Here is a 21,359-nt window from a genome sequence, read left to right as displayed (position 1 = left end):
ATATATCAGGTGTCCCTAATAATTTTTCTCATCTAACACCCAAATAATAAATATTCTACATATGCCTATAAATTAAATTTTATTAAAAAAAGTTTAGTGATACTTCTAATTTTAAAAAAACTTATTTTATTTTTAAATTTTTATAATTCAATAAATTTTAAAAAATCAAATACATAAATTAACTTCTGATTTTTATAAAAAAAAGTCTAATAACACTTTTAGGTAGTCTATTTTTTCAATTTTAATGTTGATTAAAATCATAAGGTTCATTTAATTTATTTTTTAAAGGTTAAAGTGCTAAATGAGACGCTTTTAATTGTCAAAGTGCTACTAAATTTTTTGATGAATGTTGGGTTTTAAAATATGCTTTTGGTTATTATAGTTATTTAATGCATCCTATTTAATTTTAGAGTGAATAAATATTATTTTTAATCAAATTTATAAATTAAGAATCTCGTTTAATTGTTTTAAAAATATATGTAATCACCAATTAAAATTAATTAAGTAATAATTGGATCTATTCTTATAATAAAGTAATTTGTAAATAGATACAACATCCTTTGTAAGTGCACTCTTCAATTCCACACATAATGTTAGTTTGGGAAAAATAAAATATTAGTCTTTCATAAAGATTATTCATTATTTAAAAAAAAAATAATAAAAATACATGTTCATTTTCATGAGTCAAAAAATTTTATTTATTTTTCATTTTACCCTTCATTAATTATATAATAAATATAAAATTAATTATAATGTTATATATTTTTATATAAGACAAATAATTGTAAAGAAAAAGAAATATGTAAAATTTTCTTAAAAAATATACTATTAATTAGCTTTCTTAAAATATCGTCAAAAAATAAAAATAAACCAAATACTTGCATTATATATGTAACTAATAATTTCACATCAAAATTACGTAGGATGCTAAATGTGATTAAAAAGATGCAAATAATTGTGTGTTGAAATTAAATATGGACTTGGCCATCGACATTGCTCTACCCAATAAATGTTTCCAAGATTAGGTGATCTAGCTAGCAAGCTAATCCCTCTCAAATTTGCAAGGGAATACCAATTCAAACTATCGTAAAGTTGGATAGCTAGCTAGGCAACAAGCTTTTTTTGCAATTAATGCCAGTCCTTCATTGCCGTAGAATAGAAGAATTTAAATTAATGGGTAAAAGAGATATGCTCATCTACCTTACTGCAATTGAGAGTTCTACATATGCAAGTAATTAAGGGAGATTAATTAATTTTAAATTGTTTAAGATTTTTTTTTTAAAGAGAAGATTAATTAATGGATGTAAAACTTTTGAAATATTTACATTTCATTCTTTAATCCTTAAATTGGGGTAAGAGAGAGGTGATCGTTTAAGGTTAATAGATGTAAATATTTAACGTTCGTTAACTTTTATTTACATCCTAAAATAACTCACAAATAAGGTTAAGGGGTTAACATCTTTTTATAATATTCCACACTTAACGTCCTCTAATTAACTACCATGCAATAATACATTAATCTTGTTTGGTATATTTTGTTGTTTGGTAAAAAATAAAAATTAATGGAATAAAATGACAATTACATATAAAATAATGTAATCATTGCATATAAAAATAGATATAATTATAATTATTTTTTTTATTTATTGTCAACACTATCACTATCATTATTTGATTACCACTGCTACTACCACCACCATTCCTATCTTGCTGCCATCACCACCACCTTCTTATTACTAACACTACCACTTGACTACTATTACCATTACTTAGTTATTACTACAACTACCACCATATCTATATCATTACCTCGCCACCTTTGCTATCGTCACCATCACCACTACCGCTACTACTATTACTACCATTTAGTTATAGCTAAAACTTGATCACCAATTATTATAATAATTACCACTTATTATTAACACCTCAAGTAAATTAAATATTAAAACATAAATTATCATCACATTATATTATTTATATTTTTATTTTGTAATTAAATATAGTAATGTAATAATATTGTAATTTTGATTTTATTACATGATTGATTACATTGTATTATATTACGTTCTACTAAACATATATAGAATAATAAAAGCGAAGTTAATGAAGTGATCGAATGAGATAAAAAGATAGGTTTCTAATTAACATTTTTTTGAATTTAAATTTTTGCTTATTAAATATTGATAAAATTACATTAGCTAGAAAGAAAAAAAAGGATGAACACTATTGAATTGTAGCTCAGTGACTGAATGTTTTTGTCTTAACGCATGAAGTCAAATATTTATATACTGGTAATAACTATTCATTTTAAAACTTTCAAATTATAAAAAGAAAGAAAGAAAAAAATTTAGTCAGATTAACTTTCCAAGCACATTCAGAGGCACATTGCAATTTTTTGCCAGTTTAACCTTTGATGCCTAGATATCATCATATTGATTTTGGAGTTCTAAGCTTTTGAGGGAACTGAAAGGTTGCTTTATTATTTTATATTGTTGTGTGTGATGCCTTATTTGATTCTATCTGAAAATTGGTAGTTTTTTTAAAAATGTTTCCCATTAAAGGAGTGTTTGGTATAAGGTTAGTAAGAGTAATTATTACTCTTATAATTTTTAATCACTCATTAATATTGTTTGAATTCTTAAAAAAATTAGGTTAATTTTTCACTTCATCAATATTCATACTTTTTTGGTTGGTTAAATGTTAATATTAGAGAACTTAAGTTAATAATTATCCTCTTTAAAAATTAAAACTTGTAAAGATAACATTTAATTCTTGATTTTTTAACCTCCTACTAAATACATTCGAATACTTAATAATTAGATATAAAAAACTTATTATGGCTAAATTGATATTAAATTCTGGTAAATTGGTTCAATTTAACACAAATTTGAAAATTGAGACACACTTTACATAGAAGCAAGTGAGGGTGATAAATTAAAATGATAAATTACATTTTAGTCCTTCATATTTTATAAAACTAATAATTTAAGTCTTTATTTTTTAAAGAATTTAAAAAAAATATTTTTTTGAAGAATATTTAGAATATTTGTGGTATTGAAAATTGTTGAACATTCATTGAATTTATTGATTTTAATTTTCAATTTTGCAGTGAAATTGAGAGATTAAAAAATGAATTGATGATATTTTAATTTTAATTTTTAATTCATTTTTTTTTTGTGTTTAATTTTTTTAGGGAAACATAGAAATGGATAAGGAAAATGAGAACAATTTTTGGAAGATAAAAAGCATAAAGAGAAAGACTAAATTTTAGCTTTTATATAAGCTTGGGACCAAATTGTAAAATAACAAATTTCGTCTGTGCGTGTGTAACACACATTTCATTTAACGTAAAATAATAATAATTATAATAATAATAATTTCTTTGAGAAGATTACCACTTTGGCCTAGCAATTACTAAACAGTAATTTTGTGGCAGATTTGGGTTGGGAAGCCAACATAGCAAGTTATGTACGAAAGAATTGTTTTTATAAATTTACAATAAATTTCCAAATATAAATTTGATGAATTAATGTTAATTTCTCTATTATTAATCCGTTTCTTATTCAATTTTTCTTACGCAGGAAAACTAGGATATTATTAATTCTAGTTTAGGATATTATGTTTTTCTTCCTGTTTGGTGATTGCCTGGTGCTTTAAAGAAGCATTGTTTCGATTTTCTTGAGTCGATCACTCTTGGCCAAGAAAAATACTTCCTCTTTCTTTAGCTTTTTTCTTTCTACGTTTGATACAGAATCATTTGTTTGATCATGGCTATTGATGTTGGGGCAGAAAGGTCAAGATTCTCAAGAAAATATCAGAATCAAAAAATGAATCAGCCATCAAAAGTTATTGGAAATCAAAATTCGAAACCCAAACCAATTAATGACCAAAGTTTCATCGATGGCAAGTGTGATGATCACCGAGAGAGAGCAACTGAAGAAGCTGCCACCTTAAGCAATGTTGAGTCCAATAGGGCTAATGTGCAGCAGAATCCAACGGTAGAGATTGTTTCCAAGTTGAATCCCATGGCTCAAGGGTTTGTGCCTGCTCGTATAAGAAAGACAAACAGCAACAGCTACTATGACCAAGGAAAGCAAAGAAGGAACACAAGGAGGACAAAAATGGCTCAAAGAGAGGAGAAAATCAGGGGGACTGCGTATGTTTCAGAGATTGACATCAGATCACTGATGAGCAGCCTGCAGATCTCTTTGTTCATGTTGGAAACGTTGTGGATTGTCGCATATGTAGTGATCCTAATATCTCCGGTCACCACTTTGCCTTCGTGGAGTTTTCTGACGAAGAAGCGGCGAACGCTGCTGTGAACCTGTCAAGGAAAATACATGGCTCTTACCATCTAAGAGTAGTGCCTTCAAGAGCTGGAATTGTGCCTGTCAACCCAACATTCTTGCCAAGGTCTGAAGATGAATACGATATGTGTATGAGGACAGTTTATTGTGCAAACATTGACAAGCAGGTTAATGAGGCGAATGTGAGATTGTTCTTTGAAACTTGTTGTGGAGAGGTTTAACGCATGAGGGTCCTCCGAGACTATCATCTTTGAACTAGTATTGCTTTCGTCGAGTTCACAGAGGCTGAGAGTGCAATTGCTGCTCTAAAGTTCAGTGGTACAGTTTTGGGATCTTTGGGAATAAGGGTGACCCATTAAGGACACCTCTTCGGCCTCTCATTGCTTAATTAATTTTTCTCCCATTACCTTAACTAATTTTAATTTGTTAATTAAACAGAAGCCAAAGAGATCAAGTTCAATTCCTAATGCATTTTCGATTTTTCCCCCTGGGAGATTCCTGAAATATCAATAAAAATATATATTTGCTTTTTGACTCAAAGTTGATAGAATTCATGCAATGCTTGAAACTTTCAAAGTATTAAAAATCAAAAAAAGATTGTCATTTTCAATCAAAACTTTTCTTTAAAAAAAATGGGAAAAAAATTAATTGGACTGATTAAACATAATATTATTAAACTTATTATAGAAGATTTTGAACTCGAATTTTATCATTTATTTGCAGCGATAAAACAGGAAAAAGAGATTAAAGAAAGAAATCATTTAGATTATGATAAAGACATTGGATTTGAAAACCTTAATTATAGCTCAAGAAATCATGTTATATTTTTCTTTGTCCATACCATCATTTCCATTTGAAAACATGGAAGGCACTCTACAACCAGACAATTTGATAATGACACAAAGAAAAATCAATTTGCAGGCTAACTAAGATCCAATATATTTAAGTAATCATCTAAATTTCCAAAATATCTTATAATAAAGAGTCATTTTAATTAGGATGAATGGCAAAAAAAAATTCAAAATTTTCATATTATATTAATGAAGCTTAAAGCACCATGATTTGAATACCTTGAAAAGCAATACAGCATCTTACAGCCGCAGAAACTACACCATGTCAATTTTTTTTTTTTTTTTTTATAAGATAGCAGCTGAAGTGAAACGTCTTCAATTCATGTGTATTATTTTCTTTTAAACACTTGTCTGGATCATGTTCATACCACGAAATTGAGCGCCCAATAGCCACTTTCTGGCGTAGCCCGGTGTAACTTGGTGGCATAAGGCACTCCTTGAAACCTGGCCAGGACAGGTTTGAGGCTCCCCCTCCCTCTTTTCCCTGTACCTTGATGACAAAAAAAAAAAAAGCTACTTTCTGAAACGCGTCTGCTCAAGTGCCTTTTAAAAAAAAAAAAAAAAAATAACATCATAAATGGAATATTTAATCATGAAATTATTAGATTGATTGTGCTTAAATTTGTTTTATAGAAAGAAAACTGGCAGTCACCAAAATTCTAGGTAAACCCTTGAACTAATCTAACCCTACAGAATAAAAAGAAAGAAAGATTATAATGGATATCGAATAATCACAAAGCTTTTGGCTCCGTTTGATAACGGTTTTTAAGATATAATTTAGTGTTTTCACTCTAGTTAAAACACTATATTTTTTATTTATATTATTTGGTGACAGAGGTTGAGAGAGTGATTTATAAAAAGTTATTTCTCCTAAATGAGATTAAAGAAGCATTTTAACTAGGTCAATCATATTATTATTTTTATATTTAATTACTAATATAATAATTTCTTTTACCGATTACTTTTACTTTAAATTATTATATAAATATAACCATTAATATTACTGAATAGGATTTTTGTCTCATTGAAGATGAGCATCCTTATCCGGCTTGGGCATCAGAGGAGAGCTGTTCCAGCTGGCAATTATTGAAATATACATTATTTTTTAGTTAGAAATACTGATTACAATAATTTAAGCTAATATACTAATTTTGTTAATTAAATTAATAAAAAAAATCTCTCTTAAGAAGTCATGTGTTCTCACCAGAGACTCTGAGAGTCTGTGTGTGTGTATATATATATATATATATATATATATATATATATATATATATATAATTGCCTGAGATTGCGAGGGCGTAACACGTTAATTAGGCAATAGCCACTTTATGGTTAAGTTTTTCAGTGGAAGAAGGGGAAATCTGGTTGACCCACCAACCCATCAATTGTGACCTTCGCAGAAACAGAACAAACCGCCTCAATTCTTGTACATTTCTACAAAAATAAGTAAGAATGACTCAGCTTTTGAGCAAAAGTTTATGAAAAGAAAACCCCACTTCAATATCTTCCATGCTCAGTTGACTTGGACTTTAGACCTTTTTGTGCTTGCTTTGCAGGATAACATATACGCCACTTCCCTCTAATCATTGTTCTTAAACTTAAATGAATAAAGTAGTTTTTCGTTTTTGAATCATGAGTATCAGTTAGAATTATGGTTTAATTTATTTACTAATTAATTTGTCATTTTAGGTTTAATTTTCACCAGTTTCTTGATGAAATACATATGAAAAAAACCTTAAAATTATACGTCTCGCACGCTTCTACAAATAAATTAATTAAATTGCTGTAAAATTAATCTAAACATCAGCTAATTATAAATATTTAAATATTTTACTTAAAATTAAGTAAAGATTGTTTTATGTTATATTTCATGATGCTGGCCCATTGTCAAATAATCAAGGCTCCAGCAGATTGAAAATGGTTCTGAAATAGTATTAGCTTCCGGGTCTCTCAGGCAATTAACTGTTAATAATCCATCATTTATATAATAATTTAAAATAGAAGTGTCCATAAAAATACTTATTATATTAGCTATTAAATATAAAAAAAAGTAATATTATCTTTTGATCATAATCTAAATATTTTCGTAATTTTCAAACACTAATATAAATATTTATGCCATCAAATAATATAAATAAGAAAAATAGTATTTTGATTATGATAAAAACGCTAGACGCTAACTTTATTACTGAGGAGGATTTCCATATAGGTCATATTCGGTAATAGTAGCAATTCTAGTAGTTATTAGTTATATTAGTAATTATCAGCTATTTCACTGGTTGTTAGTTATTAATAGTTAGTTATTTATATAGTGATTTAAAGCAGAAGTATTTGATAAAAATAATTATTTGATTAGTTATTAAATATAAAAATAGTGATATCATCTAGTTGACATTAGTCAAAACGTTGTCTTAATCTCCAAAATTTAGGAAGCTAACTTTTTATGAACCATTCACTCAATCTTTAAATGTTAGTATAAATATTATGCTATTGTAGACCTTTATTTTGTGATGCGTATGTGCATTGAGGCTGTGGAAAACCCGATGATGAAAAATTATATGACTATAAGATGTAATTGGAGGCATGGAGCTAAATTATTAATTCCGTGGCATGATCTTAAAAAAAAAAAAAATATATATATATATATTTTATTTTTGGGAAATGAATTTAATTAAATTTAAATAAAATTTTATTTTATTTAAATTTAATCTGGGTAGTTTTTAAATGTACTCAATTAAACTTAATTGGGCCTAATGGGCTTAAGAAAGTCTAGTTAGTAATTTTAAATAGGACCGATTTAATTTATTTTTTAAAAATTAAAATAAGAAAATATCTTTTTTTCTATCCCTCTCCTATACAAACTCCCTCTCCCCCTTTGGCTCCACTCTCTTATTCACTCCCTATTGGTGTCACCCCCTTTTTCTCTCTTCCTATTAACTGGAATATGTCACCCGTATCCCAGTCTCACCCAAATTCCTCAATCCCAGTTGTTTAAGTTATCTGAATCTTATTACACTAGGACTTCAAATCCTACCACACCTCTTCCTCACTCCCTATTGGTGCCTTCCCTTTTCCCTCTCTTCCTATTAGTTGAAACACCTCATCCATATCTCAGCCTTACTCAAATTCTGTAACCCTAGTTGTTTAAGTTATCTGAACTTTATCACTTTATAACTCCAAACATTGTCACATCTCTCTCCCAAAACCCTATAAATATCCTACTGGAGAAAGGAAAAAAAAAAAAGAGGAGAAGACAAAAAAAAGAAAAAGAAAAAAAAAGAAAGAAAAAAAAATTATTTTAGTTCTTCTTTCTTGCAATATTTCTTGAAGGTTAGTTCTTTTATTTTTTTTTCAAGATCTATGCTATGTAATGTTTAATTCTATGTTTCTTGTTTTTAATTTATTTTGTATGTTCATATAGATCATGTAATCATGTTTAATTTGAAGGGATACACAACTCTGCACTGTCTCTCATATTTTTATTATTTTTCATTATTTTTTGAATCTGTAAAAATTTGAAAAAATTATATTCATATTCTACACGAAATTCTATTAATTTTAAGCTCAATAATCACTAAAAAAGCTTCAATATTTTGTAAATTATGGTTGTTTGAAGTTAGAGTTCCTGTAAAATCTAATTTGCAGGATACCTGATTTATGAAGCCCATATCTCCTTTGTTTGTTAATATTTTTGTGTGAATCTAGTGTCTAAAATTAAATTTATTTTTTATTTTACTCTTCATTAATTATATAACAAATATAAAATTAATTATAATGTTATATATTTTTATATAAGACAAATATTTGTAAATAAAAAGAAATATGTAAATTTTTCTTAAAAAAATATAATATTAATTATGTTTTCTTAAAATATCGTCAAAAAATAAAAATAAAAATAAACCAAATACTTGCATTATATTTGTAACTAATAATTTCACATTAAAATTACAAGGATGCTAAATGTGATTAATAAGATGAAAATAATTGTGTTGAAATTAAACATGGACTTGGCCATCGACATTGCTCTACCCAATAAATGTTTCCAAGATTAGGTGATCTAGCTAGCAAGCTAATCCCTCTCAAATTTGCAAGGGAATACCAATTCAAAGTACTGTAAAGTTGGATAGCTAGCTGGGCAACAAGCTTTTTTTGCAATTAATACCATTACCTCATTGACCTAGAATGGAAGAATTTAAATTAATGGGTAAAAGAGATATGCTCATCTACCGTAATGCAATTGAGAGTTCTACATATGCAAGTAATGAAAGGGTATGGAGTGGAATATAAAGGGAGATTAAATAATTTTAAATTGTTTAAGATTTTTTTTTTAAAGAGAAGATTAATTAATGGATGTAAAACTTTTGAAATATTTATTTCATTCTGTAATCCTTAAATTGGGGTAAGAGAGAGGTGATCATCTAAGGTTAATAGATGTAAATACTTAACGTTCGTTAACTTTTATTTACATCCTAAAATAACTCACAAATAAGGTTAAGGGGTTAACATCTTTTTATAATATTCCACACTTAACGTCCTCTAATTAACTACCATGCAATAATACATTAATCATGTTTGGTATATTTTGTTGTTTGGTAAAAAATAAAAATTAATGGAATGAAATGACAATTACATATAAAATAATGTAATCATTGCATACAAAAATAGATATTATTATAATTATTTATTTTATTTTTTTTATTTATTGTCAACACTATCACCATCATTACCTGATTACCACTACTACTACCACCACTATCCCCATCTTGCTGCCATCACCATTACCTTCTTATCATTATCACCACTACTTGACCACTGCTAGCATTACTTAGTTACTACAGCCACTACCGCCACTTGCCTATTACCATCATATCTATATCGTTACCTTGCCACCATTGCTATCGTCGCCGTCACCACTACCACTACTACTATTACTACCATTTAGTTATCACTAAAACTTGACCACCAATTATCATTACAATTACCACTTATTATTAACACCGCAAGTGAATTAAATATTAAAACATAAATTATTTTTATTTTGTAATTAAGTATAGTAATGTAATAATATTGTAATTTTGATTTTATTACATGATTGATTACATTGTATTATATTACGTTTTACTAAACATATACAGAGCAATAAAAGCGAAGTTAATGAAGTGATGGAATGTGATACATGCATTTAGCATAGTTATTTAAGTTAAATTTCATGGCCATTTCATTCACTTGTTAGTCACTTTTAGCCAATTTTATTAGTTATTTAGATAATTTTTTATAATTGTTAATTTTTGGGCTAATTTGTAATTTTGCTTTGTTTTGTAGGAAAAATAATATTTTTGAGGGACTAAAAAGAAATCTTGCCAATGAGGAGTGATTCCTACAGCCAAAGATATCAAAAACAAATCTTGAAAGTTGAAAAATGCAAGGTGGCCGAAATGTGCATAACCTGTTGCATAAGTTGTGCAGTTCTGCACAAGAAGAAGAAGCAAACTTCTAAACCCGCCTAAATTTGCATAACTACCTTGCATAAGTACCCTGCATGACTTATGCAAGTTCACGTCCTGCTTATGCAGCTTCATGGAAAACTGCATAACTTATGCAGTCTCGCACTCTGCTTATGCAGCTTCACGCAGAGAGCCCAAAACCTGCCGAAAACTGCATAAGGGCCTGCATAACTTATGCAATCCACTTATGCAGTTTCATAGAAGGCTCCAAAGCTTGAAAAAACTGTACAACCAACCTGCATAGCTTATGTAACATCACGGGAAACACATGGAATCACCAATTTTGCATGGAATCTGTATAAGAAACTTGTACAACTTGTGCAACTTGTGCAACTCTTCATAATGAGCTGGCAGAAGATTTTCCTCACGTTAACTTCACCTCAAACACACCATTTTAGGGCTACTTGTTAGAAAGATATAAAGATGTCCTTATCTCATTTCAGAAAGGAAGGGAGAAAAAGAAGAAAAGAGCAGCAGCAGGGGAAGAGTCAGAAAAATAGAGCAAAAACGTCAACTCTATTTCTGAACCAGATTTGGAGTTTTTTTCCTTTCTTCCCCATTTCCTACCTTTCTTGTATTGGGTTTCTTAGTTCTTAGCTTAGATTTAAGATATATTTTCATATTTACTTATAATTTCTTATAAATATTATGGATAGTGAGTAGTTTTCATTAGATTCTGAAGTTGAGATGTAATATTTGAGATATTTTGTGGATTTTGATTGGGTAATCTATATTTTGCGGTTTTAATGATGTTTTATCCATTTCTTGTGTACTCAATGACATGCTTAGTGTAGGATCCCATTAAGTATTGTTTTTAATCCATGGTTGAAGCACCGAAAGGAGAAAACCTTGTGATAGATAATCAAGAAATTGGACTTAATTAACTTGAATCTAGAAATAGACTAGGGATTAAGAGAATTTACAGATTAATTAAGGAACTTAATGGGTCTTGATTAATTTTAACTCGACAAAAGTAGGATTAGATTGATTAAGGCACTCTTTGTCTCACTCAAAAGAGTATTCAAAGGATTTAAGGATTAATCTACTCTAAACCCCATAATTTCCATAAGATTGGATAACCAATTTAAAAATCCCAAAATAACTTGAATATGAACTCCCAAACTCTGGAATCGCCCCTTTTATCATTGTTAATTTCTAATCAAATTTAATTGCTTACCATTTCAAATCTTACCATATTTCAATTTGATTATTTTAAAATTTGCCGCAAATTTAGTTGAATCTTTACATTATTGATTAGATTATTAATTTTGCATATATAGATTTCATACTTCAATATCTATTAATATATTGCTTTAATTTAAAAAATAGTTCAAATTAGTCAATATTTATATAAAAAATTTAATCATTAACACAACTCCTCGTAAGAATGATATATTTTCTATATTACTTGTATGACCCGTGCACTTGCAGTTGGGCTACATCAAGTTTTTAGCGCCGTCGCCAGGGAGTTATTTGTTTAAGATTGAATTCTTGATTATTTTAGTTGTTTATAGTTTTTATCTTTATTATCTTTTCATTTTGTGTTTGTTTGTTCTTTTTAGGTACTCTTAATCTTTTATGAGAAGAGCTAGAAGCACAAGTGACACATCCTTATTGTTTAATCATGAAATTGAGAAATTTTGTAGAGCTAACAAGAAAGAAACCAGAAAAAGGAAAGAAGCCTTGAGAGCAACTGAAATTGAGGCAGAAATGGTTGAAGAAAGAATTAGAATTGGTGGTGGTAATGCTGGAAATGATCGAAATAATGAAAATGCAGCTTATGGTGAAGAGGTTGTAAATGTTATTGTGCCTAGGGGAAGTATGATGGATCATGCATTCCCTCATTTTGATGATTTGAGAGAGAGTATAGCAAGATCAAGAATTGATGCAAATAGCTACAAGATGGATTTTGGAGTACTTCAAATAATTCAAAATTCCCAATTTGGGGGACATCCTTTAGAAAATTCACACACACATCTAAAGAAGTTTGCTATGATTTGTGATATGCAAAAACAACCTGGAGTATCTGATGATGCAGCAAGATTGAAGTTATTCCCATTCTCTTTGAAGGATAGAGCATTGGATTAGCTTGATTCTTTACCTCACAACTCTATTACAAATTGGGAGCAACTCACTGATGCATTTCTTGCATAATATTTTTCGCCTAAAAAAACTCAAGAATTGAGGAATCAAATGATAGCTTTCAGACCAAAAGAAGATGAAACTCTCTATGAATCATGGATGAGATGGAAGGAATTAGAGAGAATGTCCACATCATGCCATTCCAAAATGGATGATAAACCAGAATTTTTACACCAGTGTTACTTCTGCAATTAGAGGGATTATTGATGCTCAAACAGGAGGAGAATTTATTATGAAGTAAGAAGATGAAGCTTATGAGCTGTTGGAGAAAATTGCAAAGAATATATCTTTGGAGTAGTCCAAGAGGACCAGCTCCAACTCAAAAGAGGCAAGCTGCTGGAATGTATGATCTTGATCCATTCAACATGATTAATGCAAAGTTTGATGCACTTACAAATGTTTTGGCAAAGAAGTTGGAAGATTGAAGTATGTTGGTTAGCTCATCATCATCATCTGGAAGTTCACAACAAGTTGCTTATGCAGAAGGAACTACCAGTTGTGGAGTAGACTATAGAGAGTAAGCTGCATATGTTGGTAATTATAGAAACAAACAGATGGAGAATCCTTACTCTCAAACTTATAATCCAGCTTGGAGGAATCATCCCAACTTTTCATGGGGAAATCAGCAAAATCAAGTCCCAAATCAGAATCTTCAACCACAACAGCAACAAAGAATTCCATATCAGTAAAATAGGCAACTATTGCCTAATTTTTCAGCAGAGAAACATGAATCCTCCACCAAAATAGCAAGAACAAAGTTCTAACACAGAAGCTTTATTACAAGAGATCCTTGCTAACCAAACCAAGCATGATGAAGAGATGAGAGAGATGAAAGCAAGGCTAGAACAGATGCAAACACATAACAGAATGTTGGAAAACCAGATTGCACAATAAACATCTTCCTCAGGTACCAAATCTTTTGGAAAACTTCCAAGTTAGCTGAAAAACCCAAGAGAGCAGTGTCAAGCCATCACTTTAAGAAGTGGGAAGGTTGTAAACAATGAGAAGAGTGAAAAAAGTGAGAAGAGAGAAAATGAGAAAGCAATTGATGTGAGTGGAAAACAAGAAAGTGAGAAAGAAAGTGCAGAAAAAGGTAAAGAGAAAGATGAAGAGAAGGAATAAAAGTATATACCTCCAGAGCCTTATAAGCCACAACTTCCCTTTCCACAAAGATTTCAAAAAGCTAAACTTGATAAGCAATTTGGAAAGTTCTTAGAGGTTTTGAAAAAGCTATACATAAATGTGCCTTTCATTGATGCTCTTTCACAAATGCCCTCTTATGAAAAATTCTTAAAAGAAATTCTCTCAAACAAGAGGAGACTTGAAGACCATGAAATTGTAGCTTTAATAGAAAAATATATTGCCATACTCCAGAAGAAACTCCTCCTAAGCTCAAAGACCCCAGAAGTTTTTTGATTCCATGTCATATTGGAGAGTCATGTTCTACAAAAGCTTTATGTGATTTAGGGGCTAGTGTTAGCCTTATGCCCCTCTCCATTTATGAGAAGCTCAATATGGGAGATCTTAAGCCAACCCATATTTCTCTTCAGTCAGCTGACAGATCAATTAAGTATCCGGAAGGGATTTTGGAGAATGTGCCTTTGAAGGTTAGGAAGTTCTACATACCTGTTGACTTTATCATCTTGGACATGGAAGAGGATTCTAATATCCCAATTATCTTGGGAAGGCCCTTTCTAGCTACATCAGGAGCATTGATTGATGTTAATGGAGAAAAATTGACTCTTAGAGTTGGTGAAGATCAATTGATTTTCAATATTAGTAACTCCATGAAGAAGCATCATTCTCAAGCTGATACTTGTTTGAGAATTGATATCATTGATGAGCTTATTAAAGAAAACTTCAGAAAGAGATATCCGGAAGATCCACTTGAAAATTGCTTGGTTCATGGAGGAAGCATAGACAATGACAACCCTCATGTGACTGCATATGCTCAACATTTAGAGGGTAGTCCACCATTCATTTCTGCTCCAGTTTTTCAACTCACACAGAAGGAAAAAGTTGAAACTAAGCAACCATCATTCAAGGAAGAAGATGCACCTAAGGTAGAACTTAAGCAACTTCCTTCTCAGCTCAGGTATGAATTTCTTAGCCCTAATGACACTTATCCAGTAATTGTAAATGCAAATTTAAGCACTTTAGAGGTTGATAAGTTATTAAGAGTGTTGAGGCAATTTAGGAAAGTTTTAGGATACACCATAGATGATATTTGATGCATACATTTTGCATAGTCATTTAGGTCTAATTTCATAGCTATTTTATTTTATTATTAGTCATTTTTAGCTAATTTCATTAGTTATTTAGTTAGTTTTTCATAATTGTCAATTTTGGATTAATTTGTAATTTTTACTTTGTTTTATAGGAAAAATGGTGTTTTTGAAGGACTGAAGAGAAATTTTGCCATTGAGGAGTGACTTCTACAGCCAAAGATGTCAAAAACAAGTTTTCAAGCTGAAATATGCATTGACCAGCATAACTTGCCGCATAAGCTATGCAGATCTGCATAAGGAGGAAAATCACTGTTCCAATACCTGCCGAATGGTGTATAAGGAGAGTGCATGGCTTATGCAGATTCACGCCTCCCTTATGCAATCTCACGGAATTGTGCATAACCTATGCACCAAGTCATGCAGTTTCGCATAAGTGAACCAGAACCAGCCGAAAACTGCATAAGGGACTGCATAACTTATGCAGTCTACTTATGCAGTCCCACAAAGGTTTCATTAATGAGCTGGCAGAAGATTCCCTCAGAAAATTCCTCCTAAAACACACCATTTTAGGGCTCCATGTCAGAAAATGCTATAAATAGCCTCATTTCCCATTTTAGAGGGGGGGAGCAGAAAAAGGAAAGGAGGAGGAGCAAAAGGGCAGCTGAAGAGTCACAAATCTCTCCCACACCATTTCCAATCAGATTTGGAGATTTCTTTCCTTTCTTACATTTTTTCTACATTTCTAGTGTTTAGTTTCTTATTTCCTAGCTTAGATTAAAGCTTTATTTCCATACAAACTAAGGATATCTTGTAAACATTATGGGTAGTGAGTAGTTTTATTTTGATTCTGGAGTAAGGGATGTAATATTTGACATATTTTGTGGATATTGATTGGGTAATCCATATTTTGTGGTCTTAATGAGTTTTATTCATTTCTTGTGTACTTAATGACATGCTTAATGTAGGATCCCATTAAGTGATGTTCTTAATCCATGGTTGAGGCACCGAAAGGAGAAGGCCTTGTGATAGATAATCAAGGAATTGGACTTAATTAACTTAGATCTAGAAATAGACTAAGGATTAAGAGGATTTATAGATTAATTAAGGAACTTAATGGGTCTTAATTAACTCTAACTCCACGAAAGTAGGATTAGATTGATTAAGGCACTCTTTGTCTCACTCGAAAGGGTATTCAAAGGATTTAAGAATTAATCTCCTTAAAACCCGTAAGTTCCACAAGATTGGATAATCAATTTAAAATCCCAAAATAGCTCGAATATGAAATCCCGAACTCCGGAATCGCCTTTTTATAATTGTTAATTTCTAATCAAATTTAATTGCTTGCCATTTTAAATATTGCCATATTTGAACTTGCTTATTTCAAATTGATGCAATTTTAGTTTAATTAATACATTGATGGATAGATTATTAATTTTGCACATATAGATTTCATACTCAAATACCCATCAATTTGTTACTTTAATTTCAAAGATAGTTCAATTTAGTCAACTTTTTATATCAAAAATTCAATCATTAACACAACTCCTCGTGGGAACGATATCTTTTTCTATACTACTTGTATGACCCGTGCACTTGCGGTTGGGCTACATCAAGTTTTTGGCGCCGTTGCCGGGGAGTTGTTTGTTTAAGATTGAATTCTTGATTATTTTAGTTGTTTTTAATTTTATCTTTGTTATCTTTTCATTTTGTATTTGTTTGTTCTTTTTCAGGTATTTTTAATCTTTTATGAGAAGAGCTAGAAGCATAAGTGACACATCCTTATTGTTCAATCCTGAAATTGAGAAATTTTGTAAAGCCAACAAGAAAGAAACCAGAAGAAGAAAAGAAGCTTTGAGAGAAACTGAATTAGAAGTAAACATGGCTGATGAAAGAATTAGAATTGGTGGAGGTAATGTTGGAAATGATCGAAATAATGAAAATGCAGCCCAAGGTGAAGAGATTATAAATGCTAATGTGCCTAGGGGAAGTATGATGGATCATGCTTTTCCTCGTTTTGATGACTTGAGAGAGAGCATAGCAAGACCAAGAATTGATGCAAATAGTTACAAGATGGATTTTGGAGTTCTTCAAATGATTCAAAATTCTCAATTCGGAGGACATCCTTCTGAAAATCCACACACACATCTGAAGAAGTTTGCTATGATTTGTGATATGCAAAAACAACCTGGAGTATCTGATGATGCAGCAAGATTGAAGCTATTCCCATTCTCTTTGAAAGATAGAGCATTGGATTGGCTTGATTCTTTACCTCACAACTCCATCACAAATTGGGAGCAGCTCACTGATGCATTTCTTGCACAATATTTTCCACCTGGAAAAACTCAAGAATTGAGGAACCAAATGACAGCTTTTAGACCAAGAGAAGATGAAACTCTCTATGAGTCATGGATGAGATGGAAGGAATTAGAGAGACAATGCCCACATCATGCCATTCCGAAATGGATGATAAATCAAAATTTTTACACAAATGTTACTCCTGCGATCAGAGGGATTATTGATGCTCAAACAGGAGGAGAATTTATTATGAAGCATGAAGATGAAGCTTATGAGCTATTGGAGAAAATTGCAAAGAATACTCATCTTTGGAGTAGTCCAAGAGGACCAGCTCCAACTCAAAAAAGGCAAGCTGCTGGAATGTATGATCTTGACCCATTCAACATGATTAATGCAAAGTTTGATGCACTTACAAATGTCTTGGCTAAGAAGATGGAAGATTTAAGTATGTTGGTTAGTTCATCATCATCATCTGGAAGTTCACAACAAGTTGCTTATGCAGAGGGAACTACCAGCTCTGGAGTAGACTATGGAGAGCAAGCAGCATATGTTGGTAATTATGGAAACAAGCAAATGGGGAATCCTTACTCTCAAACTTATAATCCAACTTGGAGGAATCATCCCAACTTTTCATGGGGAAATCAGCAAAGTCAAGTTTCAAATCAGAATTTTCAGCCACAACAGCAACAAGGAATTCCATATCAGCAAAATAGGCAACCATTGCCTAATTTTCAGCAGAAAAATATGAATCCTCCACCAAAACAGCAAGAACAAAGTTCTACCACAGAAGCTTTATTACAACAGATTCTTGCTAACCAAAATAAGCATGATGAGGAGATGAGAGAGATGAAAGCAAGGCTAGAACAGATGCAAACACATAACAGAATGTTGGAAAATCAGATTGCACAACAAGCATCTTTCTCAAGTACCAAGTCTTTTGGAAAGCTTCCAAGTCAACCAGAAAACCCAAGAGAGCAGTGTCAAGCTATTACTTTAAGAAGTGGGAAAGTTGTAAATAATGAGAAGAGTGAAAAAAATGAGAAAAGTGAAAATGGTGAGAGGAGAGAAAATGAGAAAGATGTCGAGGGAGATGAAAAACAAGAGAGTGCAGAAAAAGGTAAGGAGGAGGTTGAAGAGAAAGAAGAGAAATACATACCTCCAAAGCCTTACAAGCCACAGCTTTCCTTTCCACAGAGATTTCAAAAAGCCAAGCTTGATAAGCAATTTGGGAAGTTCTTAGAGGTTTTGAAGAAGCTATACATAAATGTGCCTTTTATTGATGCTCTTTCACAAATGCCCTCTTATGCAAAATTCTTAAAAGAAATTCTCTCAAATAAGAGGAGACTTGAAGACCATGAAACTGTAGCTTTGACAGAAGAATGTAGTGCTATCCTCCAAAGGAAACTTCCTCCAAAGCTCAAGGATCCAGGGAGTTTTTCAATTCCATGCCACATTGGGGAATCATGTTCTATAAAAGCTTTATGTGATTTAGGGGCTAGTGTAAGCCTTATGCCCCTCTCCATCTATGAGAAGCTCAACATGGGAGATCTTAAGCCAACCCACATTTCTCTTCAGTTAGCTGATAGATCAATTAAGTATCCTGAAGGGATTTTAGAGAATGTGCCTCCGAAGGTTGGGAAATTCTATATAACTGTTGACTTTGTCATCTTGGACATGGAAGAGGATTCTAATATCCCAATCATTTTGGGGAGGCCTTTCCTAGCTACAGCTGGTGCTTTGATTGACGTGAAAGGTGAAAAGCTTACTCTCAGAGTCGGAGAGGATCATTTAGTCTTCAACATTGGCAATGATAAGAAAAAGCAACATGAAGATGTAGACTCTTGTTTGAGAATTGATATAGTTGATGAGTTAGTAAAAGAGCACTTTAGAAAGAGCTATCCGAAGGCTTCTCTTGAAAGTTGTCTTATCCATGAAGGGAGTATCAATGATGAAAATCCAAAAGAGGCTGCATTTGCACAACATTTGAATGGTAATCCACCTTGTCCTATGGCATCAATCTTTCAAGTTGAGCAAGTAGAGAAAAGTGAGGTCAAGAAATCATCTCTCAAAGAAAAAGATGCACCAAAGGTTGTCAAGAAAGAAATGGTCGGATTTTTAGACAAAGCAACAAGGATCTTCTCATGTGATGGAAAGAAAATGAAGTATAGATTCATTGAAGCACCTATTGGAAATAGAGACAATAAATTCCAATTCTAGCCACCATGAAGCATGAAAAGGGTCAAGCTAAGGACCATAAATTAGCGCTCTTAGGAGGCACCCCAAGTTCTTTTATTTTGCTTTTGTTAATTTACTTTTATTTGCATTACTTTTGTTTTTATCTTAAATCTCCCCAAATTCAATTTTTGACATTGTTGAATCTTGTCCTTTGTAGATGTATTTCAATGGAGGAAGGTTGGTGAACTGCTGGGGAGTGTTAACTGATATTTTGTCCTTTAAACTCTCCCAAAATTGATTGATTTTTACTGCATAACCTGTGCAGGTTTGCTACCTGGTTTATGTAGAGAAAAAAAATGAAATTTTGCAGCAAAAGAAGGGTCTGAAGTAGATGATTTATGTTCTTGGTGAGGTTGGGTGTGTAACTTTTTAATATTTGTGCTTATAAGGTTAATATGGTGGTAAGTTGGTCATCTTTGTAGTTTTGAGCTTATTTGGGTTGTGGAATTCAAGGTGGACATATTGCATTTTCTTGGCATAACTTGGAGAGTTCATTTCATCATTTGTGGATAGATGCAACTTTATGCAGGTTTTATTGAGTTTTCATTGTGCTAAAAGTTGATTTGCAGAATTTGAGTCAAAATGGCATGGCTCACAAAGGCCTTTATGCAGGATCCATTTCTACAAGCTTGTGTGATGAAATTTTGATGGACTTTGTATATATTGATGTGTTTTTGGTGAAAATTTCTCATGGTTTATGCTTCATAGAATTATATTTCTTCATTCTAGGGTATTTTTCATACTTGCAAATCATTTTCAGTTGTAATCTCATTCTTGTTGAATTGTGCATAAGTAACTGCATAGCTTATGCAGCTTTTAGATCACAAAATTTGCCATTTTCTCACCCTGCTAAAAACTGCATAAGAATGTGCATAGCTTATGCAATCCTGCATAACCACAATTCTTGCCATTTTTCATCTCTATTGCAAAGTGCATAAGAAGAGTGCATAGCTTATGCAATTCTGCATAGCCTCATTTTGTCAAATTTCATATCTGTCAAAACTTGCATAAGTGAGTGCATGACTTATGCACGTTTGCATGATTTCAAATTCTGCATTTTCTCTCTCTGCCGAGACCTGCATAAGGGGAGTGCATAACTTATGCACTACCGCATGACCGAACTCTCCAAAAATCAAAACCTGCCGAGAGGTGCATAAGCAAGGTGCATAACTTATGCACTTCTGCATGACTTCGAATCTTGCATTTTTTCTCTCCACCGAAATCTGCATAAGGGGAGTGCATAGCTTATGCACATCCGCATGACCAAAAACTCTAAATTCCAAAACTTGCCGAGAGGTGCATAAGCAGAGTGCATAGCCTATGCACTTCTGCATGACCGAGCTTATCAAAAACCAAAACTGCCGAGAGCTACATAAGCAGAGTGCATAGCCTATGCACTTCTGCATGACCTCACATTCTGAACTCCAAAACTTGTCGAGAGGTGCATAAGCAGAGTGCATGACTTATGCACTTCTGCATGACCACAAACTCTGAATCCCAAAACTTGCCGAGAGCTGCATAAGCAGAGTGCATAGCCTATGCACTTCTGCATGACCTCACATTCTGAACTCCAAAAACTTGCCGAGAGGTGCATAAGCAAGGTGCATAAGCTATGCACATTCACTTTCCCCTTATGCAGTTTTATATAAGTCCAGTTTAAAACTTCTTTTCGGCAATATTTTTTTCCCACCTACACCTCCCGATATCCCTGCTCACTCCTTTTCCCCCCACGACCTTAATTCTGGCATACCCCTTCTTCTCCACTCGTATTTTCGCCGGATAAACTCTAATTTCTCC

The 21,359-nt window shown here is 31.9% G+C and overlaps 2 non-coding genes and 1 pseudogene across 2 annotated transcripts; 1 reads left to right on the top strand and 2 right to left on the bottom strand.

Annotated features, from left to right (window-relative positions):
- Positions 1-3,646: 3,646 nt before the first annotated feature.
- Positions 3,647-4,695, top strand: LOC110659536 (polyadenylate-binding protein-interacting protein 11-like; annotated as a pseudogene).
- An 8,145-nt stretch (positions 4,696-12,840) lies between these two features.
- On the bottom strand, positions 12,841-12,945 carry LOC131183648 (small nucleolar RNA R71). Its single transcript, XR_009151688.1, has one exon. It is a non-coding gene; the product is annotated as a small nucleolar RNA R71 (small nucleolar RNA).
- Positions 12,946-17,378: 4,433 nt separating this feature from the next.
- Positions 17,379-17,485, bottom strand: LOC131183539 (small nucleolar RNA R71). Its single transcript, XR_009151588.1, has one exon. It is a non-coding gene; the product is annotated as a small nucleolar RNA R71 (small nucleolar RNA).
- Positions 17,486-21,359: the final 3,874 nt, after the last annotated feature.

The sequence above is a fragment of the Hevea brasiliensis genome, chromosome 9 (genome assembly GCF_030052815.1).
Source record: "Hevea brasiliensis isolate MT/VB/25A 57/8 chromosome 9, ASM3005281v1, whole genome shotgun sequence".
Classification (NCBI taxonomy): domain Eukaryota; kingdom Viridiplantae; phylum Streptophyta; class Magnoliopsida; order Malpighiales; family Euphorbiaceae; genus Hevea; species Hevea brasiliensis.
This window is presented reverse-complemented; position numbering and strand designations above follow the sequence as displayed.